General features: G+C 37.5%; 1 long non-coding RNA gene across 2 annotated transcripts in view; it reads right to left on the bottom strand.

Moving 5' to 3' along the window:
* The window catches only part of LOC121080989, a 187,416-nt gene that overhangs the window by 89,942 nt on the left and 70,858 nt on the right, over window positions 1-26,616 (bottom strand). For both annotated transcript variants that reach the window (XR_005825556.1, XR_005825555.1), the window contains exon 2: window positions 1,102-1,227. This is a non-coding gene — a long non-coding RNA (uncharacterized LOC121080989). The remainder of the gene's footprint in view (window positions 1-1,101; window positions 1,228-26,616) is intronic.

The following is a 26,616-nucleotide window of genomic DNA, read 5'->3' as shown; positions in this document are numbered from 1 at the left end:
TGATTTTGCATAAAGTCAACTAAGCTCATCCTCCTGATCCAACAAACAACCCCAATGGATTAGAAAACTGAGGCAGCAAAGAAGAGAAGGAAACAGATACACCAAGGTATTAGTGGCGACAAAGCAAAGAGCGATCCCAATGCCATTACAGGGCAATGTGGAAGATACTCATGGGGAGACAAAAAATCTGGATCCAAAGTGATTTGGAATATTTCTCAAGTGAACTCTGTTTACATACAGGCTGGGAGCCTCTCCAAAAACAAGGAAATATAACTGTATGCTCTGTCCTTGTAGATGCAGTGTCCTCGTAGCTGAATATTGGAACTTTTCTCTCCTATTACTTCTTATCAAATAATTTAAATGAAGTTTCCTTGCCTATTAGGAGAAGGGGCATATTCGACAGCTTAAACATAGGAGTTGCATTTCAGAGAGGAACATTCAGTTCTTGTCTGTGCCTGTAAAGCAGTGTCATTGATATATAATAACATGCATTAACGTTGTTCCATGAGCATCTGGGAGACAGAAAAGGCTACAGCAGCATCCAAAACTCTCTGTTTCAGGAGTACTCTTAGATATTGAGAGACATACATACACAGCACAAAAAAACACCACAAAGACAGAAAACAAACAAAATTCAACCTCATCCAAATATATGTATATTATTAGCATATCTTCTCATTGGTCTCCTGGAATATTACACAGTCAACATTTCAACAACGCATTATCAAAACGAGCGCAGTCCCTGATACCAACATCAGTGCAGAGGAATATATTTATGACTGACTACATTATAGGTAATATGTAAGCTTACATTTCAAGTAATGCTCAAGAAAACACTCATTTTTAAAAACTGTGTAAAATACATTCTGAAAAATTAATGTCTCAATTACAAAAAATCACTCTGAAACTTATTAGTCTTCAGTAATCATGTTTTTGTGTACAAGTCATATTTATTTAGGCTACAGATACAAGAATAGGATACAACTAATGAAGTTTTCATTACAGCTGCTACGCTACTCAGAAAGTGGTATTTGAAAGGCTAACACACGCATCAGTAGTATGGAAAAAATAGAAGCAAGAAAAAGAAAACCTGATACTCACACTTTCGCTCTTCTCATGTAGACTAGAGGCATTCTTGTTCATGGTGACTCTGACTAAATCAGTAGTGTTCTGCAAGTTTCAAAGGAGAGGTTTTATCCCTTGACCATCCAAATACCAGCTATTACACTGAAAGGAAATTAATTTATCTTGTTAGCACCAAGTCTTTGCAAGTTGTACAACATCCAGGCATAAACCACTGTTTCTGTGCGTGAAAGCTGCAAAGACTCAAAGATCCAATACAGCAGATGTTTCATATATCACTAAATCATTCAAGCCATACTGTTACCCTGAAACACAACCATATTTCTGACCAGTGCATGCTTTCTGGTCAATAACAAATGCATGCCAACCCAAACAACCACAGAAGGTTACAGAATTCTGAGGCAGCGGTTTTTGCCACAGTTATTTAACTAGATATTGGCAGTGTTGTTTGTAATAGTGAAATAAGCCTTGTTGGGTGTTTTAGTGAATTTCTAAATCTGAGGGGATCTGTTAATTTATATGCTACTCAGACTGGCATACATATGTTAAATTTAGGGGAAGAAGGTCAGCTAGAGTAATTTTCAAATCCAGGTGCCTAAGGATGCTTACACCAGCAGTTGTGTAGTTTCATATAGTTGCCAAGGTTTGACAAATTGGTCTTTGAATTATAATAGTAACTAAGCAAAAGCGCTAGCAACTGATGATGGCATGGCATGGCAGCTTTGAAAAGCAGCATTTGTCAGCCTCTGGGTAAGTGCATGGCAGTAATTATGGGAAATCAGAGTTAAAGGGAAATTCATATGCTCCAGGATCAGGCAGGTGAAAGATTTATATTCTCATTTGGGCCAGGTAGATCTCCGCACATATTTTTTTGCTTAGGTCTGTCAGCCAAAGATGAGGTAAAGTGCAATTTCTGACCAACAGAGCTGTTCTACTAAAATCTCCTAATACAGGATCAATCATACCAGCAAAATTACAGGTATAGCTTATTTCCCTCATAGGCAGGCACACCACTGATGCATTTCATACGGGTATAAGAAATATTTTTCTAGGCTAGGCATCACCCACACTAGCATAGTTTTGGTAGCGTAACATACTGTTTTAAAATGACTAAGTTTTTGAGAATCTCTGAAGCCCACCTCTGCCAAAACAGAAAATAAACTCTTAAAGAACAGTATGATATTGAGTCAAATTTATTCACAAGTATACACATCAATAAGTGTAGTTTCCTGCCCCCATAGGGGAACCTGCAGCAGACCTAAAAGCCTCGTTTTCCTTCCTAAGAAACCCACTCATCTCTATGCATGAGTAACTCTTCAGCACACTACTTGATCTTTTGATTTGTTTTCTAAAACTCTGCCACTACCTCCAGATAAATATTAAATATATGTTGATTATTTACATGTTTAATTTTTATAGGTAGCAGCCAGTAACAAAGACACAAAGCCAATTGCTGAAGAAACAGCTGATTTTTTTCGTATTCAGATATCATATATACAAATATTGTTGTTGGCAGTTTTACAATATTGAAGTAAAGGATCTAATCTGCAGTTAGAGCTGCAGTGGTTACACCTCCTTGTAGTCCTGCTGGCTGCCCTTTCAGAGTCACTATGTTAGCCTCTGCTCCAGTGTGATGGAATTACTGTTACCTCCTCCCTGTTGATTGGTTTCACCAACCACTCAATAGTTATTTTCAAAGATGAAACAAATTCTGGCACTGATTTAATACCACTGCCCAGAGCCTGTGCCTGTGGGTATATAGTTGGGCCTAGCCTGGCATTTCTTGAAGGTAGTGCTGTCTAGCTTACGTATACCCTCACATCATAATTGACAATATGAGTCAGCCATTGCAGATTACATTCATATCTGTGGCCACACGAAAAAGTCCACTGGACTTGCAAGATGAAGTGGTCATCAAAAACATCAGAGACCATGAGAGACTGGTGGAAGAGGAAATTGATTTGAGTGGACTGGAGTTTAACTCCGAGATTGATAGTTTGGACTGGTGTCATCCTTCCACCTGGAATGATGCTGACAGAGATACATGAAATCCCTACCTCTCCAAGTCTCAGGGGCATTACCATCAGTGCATGCTCAATGGAAGAAGAGAATGAGGATGGGAAGCAATCTTCACTTCCAGGAGCCATGGCTCAATTTCCTCCATTGTCAGCAATACCTATCCTGGCTACCAGTGGACATTTGTCAACCAGGGTACACTGGCTGTGAAGGTCTTGGACAGAAATCCATCATGTCCATGCTGTGGGAACTAGCCAGGAAAAAAGTTGGGACTGACTGAATATCTAAGGAGAGTACATGGCAGAAGAAAGATCTTCTTCCAGTGTTCCTCTAATCCACTGAAAGAAGCAAAAGCAGTTCTTTTGTTTCTACACGTGGGTGGTAGGAGACTTTACGTGAGAAAACTAAGAATCACTTCTGTAGATTTGGGAGCACACAGGAGGTGAGTAGTAGAGACTGCATTGAAAATAACTCACAAGATCTTAATCAGTTTCTGGGATATTGTGAAAGGCTTTAAGAGAATTTGCATTCCTAGAAAACTTATTACAATTATTCATATGCTACTCAAATACTATATAATACTATATCTAACATATTTGAATATATATAGGTATATATAAAAAACTTAATCTATCTAAGTTTTGTGGACAGAAAAAAGAATTTTCAGTGGCAGATATATTACTTGCCATTTCTACATAGAAATCAGTGTCCATGAAAGAGTAACTTCACGTTACTTTTTCTATTTAAAAGAGCTACAGAAGTAAATGAACATAAAAGTAAATAAATCATTGCTCAATCCATTCCAGCAATGCTCAAAATACACACCAGAGAAAAATATACTTAGCTAATTAAACTGGTTAATGTATTTAGATAAAGTTCACAGCAGTCACGTAAAATATCTGAGACTATGTATGAAACCAAGGTACAAACTTACAGCTTTAACTCAGTAGAGCAGTAGTAGCACATTAAACGGGTGTCAGTTATCTCTTTCACATATTAAAAGAGACTTTCTGTCTTAAACATTTTCAGTCATGTTTGTATGAACATCTGTAGTGTACAGGTCCACATCACAGCCAGGAGGCAGGATAGCAATGCTCTTAAAAATCATAGAATACCAAAGAAAACCAAAAGCTATTCATTTTTAGGATAAGGTTTGAAGAGATTACTTCCTGTCTAATGTACCTTTGATGAAAGAGACTGAAGAACATTCCCTGATCACTATTTTTCTGTTAATGTAATACTTAGAATCATCACACGTCATCACAGGAAGAGACTTCACTGAACTAGCCCAGAGGTGCTTCCAGCACCCAGACTGGTGCAGTTTATTATAACGGAGACATGAGTCAAATGCCCTACTTTCAGACCTTTAAAGCTTCCCAAGTTTTCATTCGAAACACTGTGAACCTCATTCCTGTTGAACATGGCAGATATGACCATATTAGCCAAAGGCATGGTGCAAAGAGATGGTATTAGGACTTCAAGCAGAACCATATATATACACTTTTCTTTCATCACCTTAATCATTAAGCCTCAATAATTAACAGTCATATAGAAACTACTGAACACAACAAAGACGAACAAAAAAGTTAGTGATTTAAAACTGAAGATTTTTCTGATATTGTTTAGCTTTTAAAAAATAGAGGACAATTAAGATGCAAAGGCTTCTACTGAGTTGGTAGCTCAATTACAAAACATTTTTCTGAAGAGGAGATTGTGTGGCACTTAGGGACATGGTTTAGTGGTGGACTTGGCAGTGTTAGGTTAATGGTTAGACTCAATGACCTTAAAGGTTTTTTCCAACCTAAATGACTCTATGATTCTCAGAGATGACAAAATAAAAACAACTTCCCATTTGTGTTCTGTTTCTTGCTGTATTTTTCACTACACTTTCATGATATTTGCATGGAGTGGAGGTCTATTGACTAAACCAGCATATTCACACAAAGCAAAACATTATTCACCTCAGGAAATTCTAATAAGTTTAGTTAAAAAAAAAAAAAATCACACATCAAAGCAATATTCAAAAAGGAGAAATGAAAAGCAATAAAAAATTTGGTCAGACTACCTGAGCAGATTCCAGAGTGAATCGCATGATTTTAAAAGTAAGAGAAGCTCTTGTAACATTTACAATATTATTGTTTGTTTCTTTGTATATATGTGTGTCTCTTCATGAGAGCAGCATATTTTCCTTAAAAAGAGCTACAGAACAGTGCAAAATAATCCTTGCTGTATATTTTGATGGACTTGTACCCTTTCTGCTTGCCAGATAGCCTTTCATTCCTTTAATTTTATTTTTCAAAAACATTCACTGAAATTTGCACAGGCAACAGTTCCTGAAAGAACTAGCCAGGAAATTCTTACGTTGTATTAATATTTATGACTTGACTATGAACAGCATGGAGTGTTTAATGCTTGTGTACAACAGTTGCCTATCCACTTTCTACCAGGCATTTAACAAACAGAAATTAAAGCGAAGATAGTGTCTCCCATAAGGAGTTAACACTCTACATGCCTATATGTTGTGCTTGGTCACTCATACCTATATAGTTTAAGTTTGTTTACCTTAGGTACTATCGAAAACCTGAGCAAAGGGGTTTCAATGCATGAATTCAGAATTAAGTGATTTTGGGGAGTAGACTGCTGGCAACAAGCAAGATTATGATACTTACTATTTTACTAAATCTGACTCTTAAGGCACCTGTGTCTGCATTAGAGCCGTGTTTTATAAAAAAAAATATAGCTTTAGGATTACAGTTTTATCTCATTTCTGATTGACAGCAAAACAACTGTTACACATTATCATTTGGAAACATTCACAATCTATAAAAACTTTAAACAATTATTTAGGTTGCCAATCACTGCCTAAAATCTTTCTATAAAAGGTGTAGAAAGGACTTAAGATATGTCTTACTCCCTGTTGCCACCCGACATTCGTATGCATGAATGAAATGAAGAACTCATACTTTTATATGTCTTTTATTTCTGAGCAGTTCTGGGCTGATAAGGTAACCAAAATTCTTTCAATTATAAAGACGGGACGAAAAAAGCACATCAACATACAGGATTAGAGATCTTTTGAATGATCCCCCTGCCTCTCTGGTCGGCTGTAAGAAACCTGGCACTGCTCTGAAAAAGTATGTTGTTTACAGATTTCAGTCTCAGAGACAAGCAAAGCATGCTCCCTTTGCAACAAATGAGAATAAAAATCCAAAAAGACTGAGCTTGTCTCTGCAGTGTGACTCATTCAGTGGCCAGGACTGATTCTGGAACATTTTAATGCCGGCTTGCTTAATTTCAATTGGAGCTGTTGTTTGGGGACATCATTCTTCCCCAGCACAAGAGCATACAAAAGAAAAAAAAAAAGCTGAAACAAAAGAGCAGACACTCCAATGAATCTGTTAAGCCACACTGATGACATTTTCAAAAGCAACAGGCTGTGAAAGACCTAGACAACTGGAACAGATGTGAAAGAGAGGCAAGAGCATGAGGAGTACAGAGGTCCCAAAATAAGAATACATTTAGATCCATCTTCTTCCAGAGTACATGGTCACTTTTATTCATCCCTCTTATGTTAGGCAAGACACTGTATTTCTCTAGTTATGATTGAGAAGAGAAAACTAGCTTGTACAGATAAGCTATGACTGAGATATGTGAAATCTGTAATTAAGAGAGACCTGTGCAAATAAATACTTGAATATTCAAGGCCAAATGTATTCCTATTATCATGCTACTGGCCATTTATTTCCTGAACCATGTGGCAAAGCATAACCATGGGTTTCTTCAAAACAGAGAGAAATCAATTTAAACAATAAGGTGCAAGGTAATGTTTAAACTAAATTAGTTCCATTGTTCTACAGAAAACAAATATCCAGAAACTGAATGACCCTGCAAAAATCTCAAGTATTTTAATATATTCAAAAACAGTGGAACTTCTATGGAAAGCCATAAGATCAAACAGAATGCATATAATATCTCTGTTTATATACATTTACATTGCTTTTTAAAAAAGCATAATTAGCATGAGTGTGAATGTTCCACATTCTTTACATTTGGCTAAATGCAGAGCAAGCAACATGAATGTTGCACCAAAAAATTGTAATGTTATATCATTAAAAAAAAAAAAAAAAGAGGGAGAGAGAAAAGCCTTTCTTGTATTATTACACTGAAAAGCTAATCATTTGTACTTTCCTTATATTCTCCAGGGTTTAAAAATGCTGCTGTAAAAATTAGAGTCTCAGAACTACCATGGAGTTCACTGGACAAATATATTGTATAAAATACTAACATCTCTGAAGAGTACATAAAAATAGCATTTAAACATGGCAAATAGACTGAATTAATTCATAAATGGTTTTTATTTTAGTGCTTTTTTTGAACCTACTGTTCCTAAAATAACTCTTCTGTTCACATGAATTATATGTATACAATCTCTCTAATGGACAAAATGGGAATTTTGAAATAGATCAAGGTAATGCCAAAATTTAATTTCAATTGGATAGACATGAACTCATCACATTTGCAGAAAAATGTATTTTCAGCCATTTTTCTTTAATTTTTCAAAGGTAAGTAGTACTTACCATTATTTACTTTAATAATAACACATCTGCAAGTATTAATTACAACTCCAGCAATCAGCTAACATAAATATTTTTACTGTCAGCCCTTGATTGTTAAGTACTGTACATTTTTGGGGGGACAGATGCAAAATCCCAAGATGCTGTCAAACAAAATTAAACAATACCAGAAAATTACTTTCCTATACACTTTCTCCAACACTTGAAATGCATAAAATGCAGGTTATGAGAACAACTTTTTAAGAAAAATTTTCAGCCTTTGCAAGAAGGAGAAGCCTCCAATTTTCCGAAGTTCTTTGAGAAGGTTTATTACTGTATTGATACAATGCAAGAATTGATGTCTGATAATTTTAAGGACTGAGTACTTTTTCTCTGTTTTCTGAAGACAAGGGGAATGTGATTTCAGCAGACTACAGCATGACCTCTAGGGGGACACTGAAGTCACTTAGTGTTTTCTTTTTTTTTTTTTTTTTTTTTCTGATAACTTTCGTCCATTCAGAACTGCCCATCACTTAGTCCAGAAAAATGCTTTAGAGCAGAAAGCGAGCTGAAAGCTGGGAACTCAATCAGGCATTGAGTCTGGGGAGGGGGCACTGAAGAGGAAATTTTGGGTGACAATATTTCTTCTAAAAGTATTTTCCTTATTACTATATAAGTAATAACATCATTTATAAACTTACAGAACAATTGCTAGTATTTTATTCATCACTTTTACATGTTAACACTGAGGACTCACAGCCAGGGACTTGGACTGACTCAGTCCTAGGGACCTTATCAAGACTGACTAAAACAAGGTAAGACCTTCCCCAAAGTATGTGCAGCCCTATTAAATGTAAATATAAAGTACTACCAAGCATGATCACAAGCAAAGAAGTTCTTGCTCACCTTTAACACACTGAGAAAAAAATCTGGTCTTATTTTACAATCAGATAACGTCTATTATTTTTTTTTTAACTGTTAAGACATTTCTTTTCATCAGGCTTCTTCTCATGCTAAAACCAGATCAAAGGAAGATAGAAAATATTGGAAAGAGTAAATGACAAAGTATATTTTCTCTGGCGCTCTGCCTGTGCTGGCAGAGAAGTAAGAGTAGCATCAGATAGCAACACTTTTTATACAGTAATGCTAACTTCTACTTAAGTAGAGTTTTAACTAAAAGGACGTCATCTTTCATTGTCAGGGAAGTCCTTCTCATACTGAAGTGAAATATGTGCTTGATACCAGGTTGCATCAGTCTACATCTGTCCTGAAAGACATACCTGGGAGCACTGTCTGGCACTGAGGACTCTTAGCCTGCACTCAAAACATTAAATTTAGCCTCAAATCCAGCACAGCAGCACACACACCATGCACAGGGGCGAGAACAGCCTGCCAGCCCTGGCTCTGAAGCTAGCACAGCCGCCTGGGAGTGCACCAGCGGGCCAGGGCTGAGCCAGGCTGGGAGCCACCCTGAGGACGGAACAGCAGAGGCCATTGCAGGTCCTTGTCACCACACACTCCCCCGTCTTGTCCCACTCACGTACCTTCTTTTTTATGCAGCTTCTTGGGTATAAACAGCAAGGTTTAAGGACCTGGGCGGCAGCGGTGCCTTTGTGGGAGGTGCACTTCCCTGAAGCAGTCGCAGCTGGCTCCCGCCGGTTCGGTTCGTACCCTGCCAGCAGCACCGCATGCCCCAGGGCTCAGCCAGTCAGAGGCGGACATGGCGCCAGCCCTGGGGGTCTGGAGGTGCTGGGGAGATGTGCCTGGAGAAAGGAGGTACTTCCCCCCAAAGGGTGCCCCTCTGAGGGGACTGAGTCCCATAAGAAACCTGCACCGGAGTGGAATCACCTTCCTGAGGGATCTGCACCCACAGCGTACCAGGAACACCCCTGAGGGACAGGCATCATTCTTCCTCAGGCATCTCTTTCATAGCCTAAACTGTCCTGGTGGGTGTATTGATTTCTGATCCTGAATCATCCCTGTCACCCTTCTGAACCTTCTCCATCGCACTGTGCTTGGGGAGGCTTCCTTCTTTCACAAACTTTGAATATAAGGCATGCAAGAGAACACTGCACGCATCCCGATGCCGTGCACAGCCCAGTGAATAGCGCCAAGATCAGGCACCGCAGGCCCCAGATTCCCACCTGTTGAATAACGACTGTTGTAAGGATGCTTTCTTTTTAATGGAAGAACTGATTAACTGACTTAAAATAGCTGAAATACACTGCAAATTCTCAAAGGTGCATATGCTCCTAGCACTGAATGGATAGTACATTAATGGCTACACTTCAAAATGTCTAACCAGAACCTTCCACACTGCTCAACATGCAAGCGGTCCTGGCAAGTACACACCAGCATAATGGCAGTCTCTACTTCGTTTTCTGCTGTTTTCCACACACTTCCCGATGTTTCAGCTTCCTCCTTGCCCTTAGAGCATCAAGCTAACATATTCATTAAACTATTTACTTTTGCCTGAAGACCTCATTTCTACACAGCCATATTCAGTCAGAGCTTATCATGCAAGTTTAAGCTTGCCCCCCTCCACCATGTGCATCACTTTGCATTTCATTATAGATTTCGTCTGCTATTTTATCACATTCTGCAGTTTTGCAATTTTACATAGTTGTCTTTAATGCCATGAATAGCTTAGTATCACCAATTTATTTTTTTCCAAATCATTTTTAGTACATAGAACAGCACAAAACTCTGCTTTCTGGCAAGATCACATTTCAGAGTTGGTAATTAATCTGTTTAATTCCTGGGCTCCTTTAGAACTGTTCTGTTGATTGTCCTCCACTTTACTTGTTTATTTAATAATCTTTTCTGTTATTACCTAAATCTGGGGCAAATCATTTGATGTCTCAAGAAAAAAATATCTGTCTTAAGAGGCTTCACAAGTTCTCCTGTTCTAAGCTTTTGCTAAATGTTCTGTTAATCCTAGTTATGTCCCTCAAATCTCCACAGCTGACTTCATGATCTGGAGGAGGTTTCTTAGCAGATATTTATACCTTCATACCTTTGTTTCTATTGCCTTTTTATGGTCTTCCTCATTATATTTTTATATGTAACTTCTCAGATTTTATAATGTTTTCTATTTTCTTCATTTGGGCAAAATTCCAGCTTTTTGAAGGATGTCATTCTGTCTATCCTACAGATTCACCATGTCAGGTTTCTTTCACTTTGTACAAAACTGCAAACCATATATACATATTCTCCCAATTGTTTTTCATGGATTTCTACTAGTTGTACAAAGAAAATCAATTTATTTTTATAGAAGCATATCCTTTTTCTTCCTTACAGTGTCTAATAACAGTGGCATTGCTTGTTCTGTCCTTCAAAATTTCCGATTTGATAAAAATCTTCTAACTCTACTTTTCTTCAGAGATAAAAAAAATACGTAGGGTAATTCATCATTTTGAAACACCTCTTTCAGAACTATCTGCTTTCCCTCATTCTTGAATTTAAAACCTCAGATATAACTCAGCCTCAAAGGGTTTAAAACCTTAATACAACCTCTTGATTTTACACAATACCTGCTTCCCTTGAGATTCAAGTAAGGTATATCTTTCTAAAAAGAAACTTTCTGGTCTAGAAGCATAAATCACTCTTGTACTATTTTCTCATCCACCTGATGAAACCTTGGCCCTCTGCTTCTTGCAGTTCTGCATGCAATATAGGAAACTCTTGAGAGAATGCCACAGCAGAAATGGAGTATTATTTATACAACTTTTGAAATCTTTTTCTGGAAGTGTTCACACTTTCCCCATCTCATCATATACTCATTTGAATAAAGGATAGCAGTAACACCATTTCAGAACAACTCAGCCACCTTTTCTTTCTGTAACTACATCTGTTAGAATTTACTAATGCAGTTCTAGCACAAGAAAATCATATTTGATACCTTAATTAAATATATATTTATATATATATATAAAAGTCAGCATATGCTCTCCTCTTTAAAAATTTTTTCACTACTTTAAGGCATCAGTAATTCTTTGCTTTCCATCTTCCACCCATGCCATGTCTTCACATTATAACTTTACAGAGCAACTCAATGTCCATCTGTATGCTTGAGTTTGTTTCTTTTACAGGCTGCACTGACATTCACCTGTGTCTCCAAGTACTATAATTTCTTCACATTCTATGCTTTTCTAACACCGATCATAATTTCCCTCCTTCGGTTCACATTTTCTACCGCACATAATTCCTATTTTTTATAGTTCAAATACATTAAATATCAATACCTGCACCCCAAGCTACTCAAATGTATGCTATTACCATTTCAGGGTATTTCCAGAGGAAGAGGTCCAGACTGAAGTTGTAGTAAGGCACTTGAACTCAGGATTTGGCTCCATGTCAAAATACAAAACACACTCCATAGAAATGACTGTTTAGAGAGCTACATAATCAAAGCGACAAACCCTTGAAACTTGCTGTGCAAGTCTAGCTGTTGTACCATTTAAGACAGATGTTTGCAAGTATGAATTCTTCACACAGGTAGAGAGCTGAGAACGGTGAAAAGATTCGTAAAAAGCTAGAAACAAAACCTTTAAGTATGATAATTATCTACCTCATATTTGGATAGAATTTTGCCACAGAAGCAATGGAGTAAAATCAAAGCTGGCAAATCTAAAAGTAAATTGAGAGAACAACCTTGGCTAAGTTTTTAATACTATTTTGTCTAACAGTGAAATAGAAAGTTAGGAGACCTTATACACTAGACAGACCCTTGGACGTGCTTCCTCCTGAGAAATCTCCTGGTTTACATTCCTGTCATATGCCAATGACTGCCAAGATCAAATTGCTAATCTCTGGTTTATGAACTCTAAGAATAAAATTATTAGTGATCTTGGCTTTCATAAAATGAGATACATATGTATTTTTTATGATTTTACATTATTTATTTAAGTCTTACCAAAAATTAGAAGCTTGTTACTCTGAAATTACTTGAAGTGACTGAAAATCAGCTGTCCTCAGGCTTCACAAATCTGAATTTTAGAGGTTATTATTCTATAAGATTAGACTGATAAGGTGTACAAAATGCAAGTTTATGTCATTTTTCCTTTAGGCGAACTTGATTTGAAGGAGATTGGAGCTAAAAATCAATTTGTTTAAACTGCTGGTTTTACGCAGTATTTAAAATGCAGTATTTTAAAAATATACATATTTTTTCTATAAAAAATAGAAATATTATATTTTATTACATAACAAATTTAATTTACTTCTTATTGTATTTGCAGTCTGACAATGGAAGACAAGTTCCTCATGGAAGGGGAGTAAATATGATCTAAAAAAGAAACAGAAGAATCCTCACAGTGTAGCTAAAATACAGTTTTCTGAATAAACAAGTATTCCATTTGCTACAGCAAAAAAAGTATTTGGATGAAGTGCAAACTAAAAAGGTAAGAAAAACCCCAAACCACAAATAAGAAATCCAAGAAGAAATTTTATGTTTCTGTCCAAAGTCTAGGCTAGTATTTTGGATTTTTCTACCTTTTTATATCCAGTGGGACAGCAGCTTTCATAGATACATTTAGCATCAGCTTCATGATATCTTAACACTTATCACCTCCAGTACTGCAGATAAGATATTTGCTAGCTCAAGACAAACTCCAGGACAAGCATTTGATTTCAGATACAGAAAAGATACATCTAAATCTTTATCTCTGCAAATCCAAGAAAGGCTAAAACACCTTTTATTTGATTGGATTTTTCTCCCTTTTTTCCAGCAGAAGAAAAAGCGCAGTTTGGAAACAGTGGGCTTGGGTTTGCTTTGTTTCTTAGTTAAAAATCTTGACTTCTTCCTTTAGAGTTTTGATTCTGGAATGTGAAAATGATTCCATGTATAAGGTATACCAAAATGATCACAGAAGCTATGAAAAAATCAAAGCCATCACAGGAATTAAAGCAAAAAGAGGCCCAGTAGCTGCCTACTTGTTATCGAAGAAAGAGTATCAAGAAAATACATGCCGTTTTAATTTGCAGGAGGACTTCAAGGTCCTTAATTTCAGCACTGAAAAATCCTTCTTAAGGAAAATTTAGGTGCCCAGACTTCCTATACAGCATATGTCAAAAAAATTAAAAATATGATTTAAAACTAAGCTGTCAGCCTAGTTAAACAAGGGGGAAAAAAAAGTCAAGCCAGAGTTAATTTGAAAGACAATGCATCTCCCAGCCAGAAAAACCTTTTGTGAACTTCAGATTAACATGGAGGATAACACTTCCTCTCGAATGGAAGAGCTCATGATCTTTTCTAGCTACCTTCATTATTTAAAAAGTCTAAGTGCTCCCAGAGTTCGGGGAAATGCTCTGGGCTGAGCTTCACCGCCTGCCCACTTTGGAAAGGGGTCTTGAATATGAATCTTTCAGCTCACAACACAGCGCTCTATGTAACATGTAATGCATGTTTCATGGATTCTGAGGTAGATGTCTCTTCCAGAGCTGCAGAAATCACTATAATCAAGTGTCTAAAGGAGAAGAAAATTGGTGCTCTGTCCTTAGTCTCCCATGACTTTCTGATTATGTTTTACATTAGACCATATTCAGTAACAGTATCTTTGGGGGACACCAAAGAAGACCAGTTAGTTAAGCTAATGTTTCAAATAGCTGGATGTTATGTTCTGTAGATAAATTCTGAGTCTGGAGTAACTTAGTCTTATCCTGTTGAACCTTCAACAAGAAAAAGAAATTTCTTTAGTTCTTCTGCAAGGTAAGAATATGCATTCTTATTTTTAGAAAGAAACTGACTTTCAGCATGTATACATGCACTGACTTACTGCACAAGAACTTGTTCACCAGCCTGTTATCATAGAATGATTATTATATTAATACCCATGAGCAAGATACCAGAGAAGCAGTTCATGTGAAAATCTAGGCATGAAGAGTATTAATAGCCAAACTCTTCAGTGATGCCTGTTTATGGTAAAATGTACCAGCAGCAGTTTTACAGACAATGACAGTTGAGAAATTTAGATACCTCCATAGATATCAGCAGGGAACAGAAGATTTGAGAATCTGCATTTTAGGCCTAGGCATTTATATACAAATCCTGTTACAAGAGTAATGATGCCTGGCATTTACATATTAAGGGTTTAAATGTCTTCCTCAGACTTGTCAGTAGTGATACTGCTAAACTGTTTCTGTGTAGAGTTAAAATAAAACAAAAATAATAAATTAGGAAAAATGAGAAACAAGGCAGGGAACTTGAGATGAATGCATATAGCAGAATGCAGCCACAACAAATTTAGTACAATTACTAATAAGTATATATAGATGATGGTGCTGATATTTCTGTAAGTTTCTACTTTTTGACTGTGTTCACGTCTAATCTGTGGCTACTGCAATCACAGCATCACAGAATAGTCAGGGTTGGAAGGGACCTCTGGAGATCACCTACTCCAGACCCCTGCTAAAGCAGGTTCACCTGCAGCAGGTTGCATAGAATCATGTCCAGGCAGGTTTTGAATGTCTCTAGAGAAGGAGATACCACAGCCTCTCTGGGCAGCCTGTTCCAGTGCTCTGTTATGCTCAAAGTGAAGAAGCTTTTCCTTTTATTGAGATGGAACTTCCCATGTTGTGGTTTGTACCCATTGCCCCTTGTTCTTTCTCTGGGCAGAGTTCTTCTCACTGAGAAGAGCTTGGCCCCATGCTCTTGACACCAGCACTTAAGGTATTTGTAGTTATTTGTAAGATCCCCTCTCAGTCTTCTCTTCTCCAGGCTAAGCAGGCCCAGGTCCCTCAGCCTTTCCTCAGAAGGGAGATGCTCCAGCCCCATCATCATCTCTGTAGCCCTTGCTGGACCTGCTCCAGTAGTTCCCTGTCCCTCTTGAACTGGGAAACCCAGAACTGGACACAGTATCCCAGATGCAGCCTCACCAAGGCAGAGTAGAGGGGAAGAGGGGTGGGGAATAACCTCCCTTGACCTGCTGGCCACGTTCCCCTAATGCCCCCCAGGATCCCAGGGGCCACCTTAGCCACCAGGGCACACTGCTGGCTCATGGGCACCTTGCTGTGCTCCAGCACTCCCAGGTCCTTCTCCGCAGAGCTGCCTTCCAGCAGGTCAGCCCCAGCCTGTGTGGGTGCATGGGGTTGTCCCTCCCCAGGTGCAGGACCCTACACTTGCCTCTGCTGAACTTCATCAGGTTCCTCCCCACCCAACTCTCCAGCCTGTCCTGGTCACTGAGTGGCAGCACAACCTTTTGGTGCATCAGCCACTGCTCCCAGTTTTGTATGATCAGCAAACTTGCTGAGGGTACACTCTATCCCTTCACCCAGGTCACTGATGAGTAAGCTGACCAGAACTGGTCCCTGCACTGACCCCTGGGGAACACCGTGAGCTACAGGCCTCTAGCTGGGCTCTGTGCCACTGATCACAACCCAGTTCTGGTTTGATCAGCCAGTTCTCAATCCACATCACTGTCCACTCATCCAGCCCACACTTCCTGAGCTTACCTATGAGTATGTTATGGGAGACAGTGCCAAAAGCCTTGCTGAAGTCAAGGTAGACAGCATCATTCCATCACAGAAGGCTATCAGATTGAGCAAGCATGATTTCCCCTTGGTGCCCCCATCTTGACTACCCCTGATAACCTTCTTTTCCTCCACATGCTTTGAGATGACCTCCAGGATGAGCTGTTCCATCACCTTTCCAGGGATGGAGGTGAGGCTGGCCAGCCTGTAGTTTCCTGGGTCCTCCTTCTTGCCTTTTGAAAGACTGGAATGACATTGACTTTCCTCCAGTGCTCAGGCACCTCTCCTGTTCCCCACGACCTTTCAAAGATGATGGAGAGTGGCTTGACAATAACATCTGCCAGCTCCCCCAGCATTTGGGTGTGCATCCCATCGGAGCCCATGGATTTGTGAGTGGCAGGTTTGCTTAAGTAATCTCTAACCAGATCCTCCTCAGCCAAGGGAAAGCCTTTCTTTCTCCAGACTTTCTCTCTTGCCTACAGGCTCTGCGATACCCAAGAGCCAGCCTTGGCAGTGAAGACTGAAGGAAAGGCAGCATTCAGTTACTCCACCTTCTCTGTCCTTCATCACCAGGACTCCCACTGCATTCAGCAGCAGGCCCACATTTTCCCCAGTCATCCTTTTCCTGCTAAGGTACTTGAAGAAGACCACCTTGTTGTCCTTGACATCCCTCTCCTGATTTAGTTCCAAACAGACCTTAGTCTTCCACATCAACTCCCTGCATGTTCTGACCAGAGTCCTATACTCCTCCCAAGTGGTCTGTTCCTTTTTCCACATCTTGTAAACTTCTTCCTTCTGTTTGAGTTTTGCCAGAAACTCCTTGCTCATCCGCACAGGCATCCTGCCCTCTTTGCTTGATTTCTTGCTCATAGGGTTGCACTGGTCTTGAACTTGGAAGAAGTGATGCTTGAATACTAGCCAGCTCCCTTGGACCCCCCTCCCACCTTCTACAGCCTTAACCCATAGGATTCCTACAAGGAGATTCTTGAAGATGCCAAAGTTAGCTCTCTTGAAGACCAGGGTTGCAATCCCACTTACAGCCTTGCTTCCTCGATGCAGGATCCTGAACTCCACCATGTCATCATCACTGCAGCCAAGGCTGCCCCCAACCCTCACATCCCTAACCAGTCCTTCTTTGTTTGTGAGTACAAGGTCCAGCACCCCACCTCACCGCATTGGTTCCTCCACCACCTGCATCAAAGAGCTCATCAGTGCTGTGCCAGAGCCTTCTGGACTGTATGTCCAGGACAATCATACACAGACTGCATGGCCTGGCCTACTGAGCCAGGACTTTACCAGCTGTTTAAACCTGCTGCACTGCATGACTAGCAACAAAGAACTTGCCAATCAGTGTGTCCTTGACATTTCAGAAGTGTGCATTTTTCCCAGATGAGAGAAATGGATTAAGTTTATTTTAGTAATTTATTTGGGATTATGATGAATCTGAAATACTGCAGAACTGTACATGAGGAATGTCACCATATTTTTGTGACTAAAGTTTCAAAAACTGTCATTTGATGGCTGGATAATGAAATAATAGGAAATTATGACAGCAAAAATACACCAGGCACAGACCTACATTTAGTTTCTAGTTCTAGTAAACTAAGTACAAACAATGCCAGTAAGTGGATCTTTAGAAAGTAAACAAGCTTAATTGTTCATCTTTAACATTATTCATTAGATGTCGGTTGCTCAGCACTGGGTGAAATCACCCTGGTAGAATTGCAAAACTGAACTTTAAATCTGTAAGTCTACATTTTCATATTTTACATTACTCTTATATTCAAGTACTTTTTTTTTTTTGCTTCTTCCACCATTCACAATAATAAGATTATTTTTTTTTCTTTAAATTTCTTCTTAAACACCAAGCTCTGTCTCAAAGACTATGTTATACAAACTATTGTTACAGTAGTCATAACATATGAGTAGTGCCCTAAAAATTCTTCTTTTCTGAACAGTCATTTTATCAGGCAATAAGACGTCATCATCTTACAAAACCAATTCTGCTTTTTTTTTTTTTTTTTTTTTTTTACTCTCTAGCAATAAATTGTTAGTCCAGGCAGTGTAACAAAGATCTACAAGGGTGTGGTTTTTTTTAATTGGATTGCCAAGTTAACCACTAGAATCCACAGTTTTAACCAAAAACTAGTTTTGAATCCTACTGCTTTCTTTTTGAGAACTCAGCCTGGAAACAGATTTTTGAGGCATGTCATATTTTTACGTGTTTTCATATATAGACATACACACATACATTTGCCTGTGCAAAAATACACACATTTTGCTATATTTATGATGAGTGGGAGACAGAATTCTGAAATGCAAACACAGATCTTATGCTATTTAATTAGAATGTGACTAAGATAGTTTGTGTGACTATGACTTCATGAAGCACTTAAAAAGAGGCCATAAAAATCAGCAATACTTACATCCAGAAGGGATTTAATTCACAGCTCAAACACAACACATGAAGGTGAGAAAGCATCTCATACCATATAATCCAAAAGAAAATCTTTTCCCAACTAAATAAGAGATTCTGCATTGATTAGAACTTCTGAATGGATAATTATGTATATTTAGATTTAAAAGCCTGGGAAATAAGGATTGCTTAAAATCCTTTTGATATGCTACTTCTGTCACAAAACACACATTTTAAGTAGCATATTCAGTTTAACAATCCAGACAAAAATATTCATAATACATGTATTGCTTCCTAGGTTATAAAGCCACCAGGTTAATAAATTAAAAGCAAAAGAAATAAAATTATCAAAATGACACTTCTGCAGTATAAGCAGTATAAGAAACATTAAACATGAACCCCTACAGAGTGGCTAGGAAAAGTTTTTCTTTGTTTCTTTCTCTCCTTCTCCTGAAAACATACATACCCATGCTCCAACCAGATATTATAAACAAAATATATGTTATAGTATAGGAAGATATAAGCGTAAACCATAAATCTAATGCTGTCTTGATAATTCAAAATAAAGTTAGAAATTCGGGTCTTTTTTGTCGGCTTTCCTCACAAGTTCTTTTAATTTCAAGAAATTACTTAAGTGGTAAATTATAGTTCAACTCTATTATGTACAATAAAAGAAATAAAAAGTTATAGAAAGGAGAGATTACAACTGAAGGGAAACATTCTCTAACTACTGTATTTTAAGGACAGTTTTCAAATTACATGCATACTTAAATCCAAGAAAAACATTCCTTAAAACATTATAAATATTTCTGACCTTTAAATTTAAAGTATATGAATATGTATATCTTGGAACAGAAACAACCATATTACATAGAAAATCTCACAGTAAATTGGCTTCATTTTCAAGTACTTCTAAAGCACAGAGTATAATTCTTCCCAAATGTAAATACCATGTGCCCATCCCTACCTAATGCTCTACTTTCATTTTTTTGTGCAACATCAGGTTACGCTGCAGCAACCCTATGTGATGTTTGACATTTTGGGGACAACATAAATGGCTTAATTTATTTTCATTTTGCCATTCACTAGATCTGCTATTAGTTTGTGTCTTTGGTGCTGTTCCCATTTTTTTTTGTTAAACTGCCATAGCTTAATTTTTCCTAAACTTGCCTCTTGAGAAATCTACCAACTTTTTCAATGCACTGAAGTCTGGAGTCTGGCTTCTTGAAGTTCATTGTTTCGGTTTTGTTGCTCTCCGACATTCCCTTATTTTCATCAGCTTCAAGAAGTTGCCTTCTATTCTCACATTCTCAGGGAAAGCCCACTCCTTAGACATTATCCATCTGAGCTGTATTTTAGCTTTCTATACCAAGAGGCTGCAACGAAATCATCAGGAATCTGACAGACAGTTAACATCTTTCTATATTCCTTTCCCAAATGATTTCTGGGAAAATCCTTCCTACTGCACTACTTACTACTTGGATTTGGTCTCTAGTTCCTCACAGAAAGCACTGTCTTAACTGTTCTTCCAAGTCTGGTGGCATGCCGTGCAACATCAACACAATAGTGCCTCCAATTTTTTCTCCTTTAAATATTGCCTAAGGACTTTCAGCAAATCCCATTCCTTCTGCATGCTGGATTCCAGACCAAGCATACACATCTTTGATTAAGAGAGTTATGTAAGTCTTCCCTCTTATTTGCTCCTCCTTTTATAGTAATATTCCAGTCAGACAAGTTACTCCACAAGTCTCCATTACATCAGTTAAGTTGTAACGTCAATTGTGCTTTAAGACTTTTGGCTCCTCTTGCTTGTCTCTCATTCTTCCTGAATTAACATCAAGGCTGACTAAAACAAAAAAAGTAATAGGCAAAGACAGGCAAGAATATGACAAGTGGACAATAACCTTAATGGTAAGGATTTCACAAATTTTCCTTTAAGCACTGAAGATTTTTTTAAAGCACTCTCCAAAAATCAAATTTATCCCTCAACTTATTTAATTTCCCTTTGCTCCACAGTAAACTTCTGTCTGGGACCTATCAAAGCATCCTTTCCACATCTGGTTTACAGCTGTGCAACAAGATAAGCTCCTAGAACTGCTAAATTTTAATGGCAGATAGCAGCTGTCATTCAAAATCAAGTTTCTTCAAAGGGACTGTTCTTGTATTTGCACAATTGAATGACACTAGAAGCATGTATCCTTGCATCTATGTTGAACTTGTGCTATGAAGAACAGTATAGATGAATTAATTATTTTTGACAAATCAGAAGAAAATAGAGAAGAGGTCTTTGCACCTTCTCTTGAGTCCACAGGTTGGAGTCAGTTAGCCATTGCAATTCTCTGCTGAGGTTAAATAAACCAAAAGTATATGAGTGAGTCAAAGACTTAACTCTACTATGTACAGTGCGTAATTAACAAAGAAAACAAAACAAAATTTATTTTTTTGCCAATGTCCTCTCTCAGAGGATCTTTGGGGATTCTGTAGTGTAGAAGTTAGAAATATGATCATATACAAAGTACAGCAAGTGCCACTGCAGGTAGAACACAAGGTGGTTGAAAAATTAGAAAAATAGTTTATAATTCAACACATCAGGGAAAAATGAAAAAAAAATCTTTCCTCCTTCTCTAATAAAAACTATTAAAACTTCTTGAATACATACTGAAATGCTTGTCTGAAATGCTGCTTCTCAGAAATGGTAAACATGTTGCTAAGTGCTTTCATGGTGCAATCAATGACAAAAACGTTGCAAACCATTTTATATTCAGGTTTGTATTTCCAAATTAAGATTACTGCATTTGCATGGAGGAGGTTGCAAAAAAAAATCACAGATTGTATCATTAAAGACTATCAAAACATTTATAATAGCATCAGGGGTTTTTTTTGCTCTAATGCAGTCCCAGCTATTCTTAAGGGAGGGGGAGAGAGATCCCCTTCATTTAGCTCATCAGACATAAGTAAAACTCAATACCTTTCCTTAGAGATCTAACTCCCCACTATAAAAAGGGCCTGGAAACGTTTTCCCACCTGTTACTTAGCACTCAGTGCTTACTCTGGGACCACATTACAAATGCTACTTTGGTACGTCCATATCTCTTTCTAGCCCTGTGCTTTGCTGTTTTCTCCTGCCTTTCTCAAAAGCAGAGGCCCCTTTACTTCTTTGGCAGTCAAAGTAATTTCTCAGTTTCCACAACCCATCTTTTACCTAGCCCATTCTGCAGACAGATCTGGAAAGCAGTGGCCTCCACTGATTTAAGTGTCGATAGGACAGAAAGGCAGTTTTCTGTTCCCTCACTGAAAGGAGGTATAGCTGCTATACCCAGGACACTAACCATTCAGGACACTAATCTTGCTGGAGATGACTAAGACCTATTCATTTTCCTTGTGTTTTGAGACACCTTTAAATAAAGATCTTTTTATGCTTTTGTTTCTCCCCTCCCACAGAATGTGCTCAAATGAACTCCCCACCCAAGACAGGCATATTATAGATAAGAATATATTGCCTTTTTTCAGGTCCCTGTCCAAACCTTTACATATCTGAGCATGACATCATATTAAAACCCAACACACACAAAAATCTACCACCCCATACCCTGCAGGTGTTACTTTAGAAGAAAACTCAGCAAAAATCCAATTCCATTCAGACTTTCTGTGTTACTCCCTCTCTTTTTTAGCCCTTATGTTACGCTTCTTTTGTTTTACCTCACAATAGGTATTTGAGTTTGAAATCAAGGTCTTTGCACTGTACAGTTTGTCTAATCAGGCCAGCTTCCTCACCTCCAAAAACTTCTTTTGGGCATTGCTAACTAGTCTAGAAACAGTAATAGCATCATGATCAAGGGATTCTGGCCAGAGTTCAGGTAAGGAGCAACGCCAGAAATTGGTCACAGATGGATGCTTGCAAATGCAAATCTCATTTAAAAAAAAAAAAAAAAAAAAAAAAAACACCATGAAAATGCAGATGTATATCTTCCTAGAGTATTTTATAGCTCATCCTATGGCACAGCCTAACCATTATTATGGTGGTTTTATCCTAATTGAGAAAAATGTGGGTTGCATCTAATCCAGCCAGCTTCGATCTTCACATTGACTAGTTGACAAAGTTCTAAGTAGTTAATCTAAATAAATGTATTTAAATTCAGGTAATTCATCTATTTTCACATTATGAATAATAACTAACATTTTAAATGGTGATTTACTAAGGCCAGCTGGAAATGGAGTTTAGCTAAGCTAAGGAATCAAGAACATCTATACGGAAGTTGCTCGAACTGTCTGATCTGCTTTGATTAAATTAATTCATGTCTGTCTCTACACCAGGCCTTTATCTAGCAACCCATCTATCACCAGTCAAAGGAAATGCCAGTCAAGATTACTTTCTCAGGGAAAGGTGCAGACAGAGATTACATTGATTGTTACCACCATGAGGCTGGACAGCCAACCATTCCACTGTGCATGTGAGATGGCATGGAAGGTTCTGAAAATGAGAAGAGAAAGCCAAACTACTGGGAAGGATGTTTATGGCAGAGGTAGACACACAGTCACAGTGTGAATGGAAACTGTTTTGCAGACTAGAGCTCTCAGTTGCAGCAGTCAGGTAGAATTCATAAAACCCTGAAACAGGTAGGTAGTGGCCATTTACATGTTCCTAATCTGGATCAAAATAAAACAAACGGTCAAGAGTCAGCACTGAAAGCTATACTAGTTGTTTCACTTTGCCCTGAAAGGAGGAGCTGTTACTGTGTTACTACTTACCCCAGCTAGTGCTGTAGTAACCATAAGAAAGGGTGGTATCTCATGCCACCTCACTACATTTCAGTCTGACATTTATCTGTGTCCTGCATCTTAGGATGTGTCATGGAAGAGATGATGAATGTCCATTATAAAGAAGATTAGCATGAAAACTTTTGCATAAGGTTGTTTATCCATGGTTTTTCTTTCCTTTCTTTTTGTGAAGCATGCTTATAACTAAACAAACTGATACAGTGGTCAAAAATTAAAAGTACGAGAATCATGAAACCATCAAATTAAAAGTCCATGCAACCCAATATTTTTCACAGTGGCAAATATCAGATGCCCATGGAAAAGAAGAAAAACATGGCAAAACCACAGATGATGTTTTCCTTGCATAATCTCCCAGACTCCAACAACTTCCAATTCAGGGATACCATGAGCCAAAGTAATGTCCTTGTATTCAATTGCCTTTGATATGTTAGTTTACTATGAATTAAGTCACCTGAAACATGTATAAACTGCATCAGCTAGAAAATTACTTTCAGGTATGTTCATGCTTTTCACAGAAATGCATTTTAACTTCAAAGAAACAAAAAGCACAGGTACTACAATAGGTCCCTTTTCACATTCCAAGATATAAGTGTTTATTTTGCCACAATGTGTACCACTTTACAGTACACAGATGAATAAAACGTAAATGTCATCCATTTCAATTTATAGATTATAAAAATAACTGTTAGATTTCAGTTGCAAAGACTTTGCCTCTGCTGAAGAAAGAAAACAAAATTATCCTGGCTTTATTTTAATATACCAGTGTATTGGCTATACTTCAACTGTATTTCCTATTTATATTAAAAACTGTCTAGAAAAAATGAAAAGATAAACATGTAAGCCTATATCATCATAATAAATAAGTTATTTCATGGAGCAAAACTGAAGTAATTTATTTTTATTTCTTCTTAGGGATGGGCTAACATGAGATGGAACAAGAACAGTAACTGAATATTTTGATAAAAAAGAAAAAATGCATGTTAAAATAAATATTGTATGGACATTTTTCTACAGGCTGCCAAAGATTAAAAAAATCACTATTCTCTTCTATACGATTTAGACCGATACATAAATGTCATGCTATATTGTAGGCTATTGGAATCTAAAGAGGCTATACTGCAAAAATACTCTGTCTAAGCTTGTCGGTATGACAGAATCTGAGTAATATAGTAGAGGGAGTAAGAGGGGTGAAAAATACTGGTAAATGGCAAATCATTAAATTTGGCTGAAAGGCTTTTGGAATACATCATGTCTTTTTCATCTTAGAAAACAAGGTCTACTTTCTTGATGAAGAGTGAAGAGGAGAGTGCACTGAGAATTTGGTATTTGCCTTTGAATAAACTTTTCATATTTCTCATGAGACTGCATCTATCTTTGATCTCCCTTTCTCTACTTCTAATTTAAAATGGCTTACATCCATTTCAAAATTTGAAATAATCATTGTGAGCAGACTTGATTGTCTGTATAATCCAAACTAAATGATTGCCCAGATTTAATTGTCATGTGAATGAGACGTATTCCTGAAACATCCAAGGTTGAGCAAAAATGTTGCCATGGAGTCTTCATTGTGGCAATCTTAACAACCAGTTCTGTGATTGCCTACACTCAAAAAAACACAAAAGTTCCTTAATAATCTGAATTTGTCTTGCCTAATATTCAACCATTTTCAGTCCTCTCTAATCAGTTGGAGTCCTTGAGTCCTTTCATGACAAGTTATATTGCCTGAGCATTTTCTAATTTTTCGTAATTCTTGAACTTCAGTGTCTATAATGCAACACAGCACCGCAGTAACAGTTTGCACCACTTGCAAACTGAAAGTTAAATTGAGTAGAAAGGTTATTCTAGCATGGATTTTTACAAATCCATTCTTAGAGGCTATTTTGAAAAAATAAGTTTGCATAGCTGCTGATTTTCTATCAAAGATCACAACTGTTTTAAAAGTGCAGTAATTTTGTTATGTCATCAGCGTCCACCTAAATAATGGCATAAAAAAATTACAGGTCTCCTTAGTGAAAATCCACCTATATTCAAACAATCAATAGGATAATACAAAAGCTCATTATCTATTTGAATGGATAGATATTCAAAGTTGTTATTCCTTTACATCTTTTTCCTATTTTATTTTTGGGACATCACCTTAAAGCTTGAATCATTGGCCCTGCTTTTTAGAGCTATATAAAATATATATATATAAAATAGTTATAGCAAGAGTCTAAATGCTATAAATAAATAAAGGTTTCGACTTAAGTTGTTTTAGTATGAATATGGTACAGAACTGAGAAATTACCTTATAGGCAGAATTCTGATTTGGACTTCTTGACCAAAAAAAAAAACATTTCACAGTACATGAAGATAATATCCCTGTATCTAGAACGTTCTCCAAGTACTTCTACACAAGGCCTGAAAAGCAAGTGTTTTTCATTCTAAGAGTAGAGCAATAAAAAAACGGGCATGCAACTGTGCATATAGAAACAAATCACAAATTGTCACTTTGTAGACCAGCAAGACATATGTCAGGTTATCTCATGAACAGTTTCACTATGAATCTGGGTACAATGATGTGGTTAGAAAGTGATTAGTCACAGGTTATTTTTGAAGCTCCAGACCACTGCACTGACTGCCATTGCAACCATTAAAGTGTGAAATGTTTGCACTTATTTCATTCCTGTACTTCATCGAACATCAATGCCAACTATAAAATAATTTAAAAGGCTACTGAGCTTTCAGCTGAGGAAGCTAAGACGACTCCCAAACAGTATCAGTGCATTGACAAAGTGTCAAGCAAAGAACAGCTTCAGCTCAAACAGAATGTGAATTCTTGAGGCATTGACAGATTTTTTAAAGTATTTTTGGAAATAAACATGTCATAGCAGCTGTGTAGGTGTTCATTCTCTGCCTTCCATTTAAGTCTTGCTCCTGAAAAGATGACACTATAAAGGCCTGCAACATTTTCCAGTTTAAGACTGCTCCTAAAATGATAGGATTACCACTTGCCACACAACACTAAAAGCCTTTGTATGCAGCCAACAGACATGGCCAGATTGCTTAGATACCACCTATAATGGTTACAAAACTAGTTAAGATAGCAGAGATGTCCTTTATACAAGCTACATCTCATAATTATGAAAGGTACCTTTTATTCTTCCTTTCTTAGGAGAAATTAAATAGATAACTAAATTAAGAGTATTCACTGCATAGCTAAAATAAACTCTCATATCATCCAAATAAATTGGAAAATCTGCCTGAAATCACAGAGGTCCCCACACAAAGACAAAGCAGTAGCCTAATTATTAATAAAAT

Source organism: Falco naumanni, chromosome Z (genome assembly GCF_017639655.2).
Source record: "Falco naumanni isolate bFalNau1 chromosome Z, bFalNau1.pat, whole genome shotgun sequence".
Classification (NCBI taxonomy): domain Eukaryota; kingdom Metazoa; phylum Chordata; class Aves; order Falconiformes; family Falconidae; genus Falco; species Falco naumanni.
The sequence above is the reverse complement of the archived record's forward strand: the minus strand, read 5'-3'. Positions and strand labels throughout refer to the sequence as shown.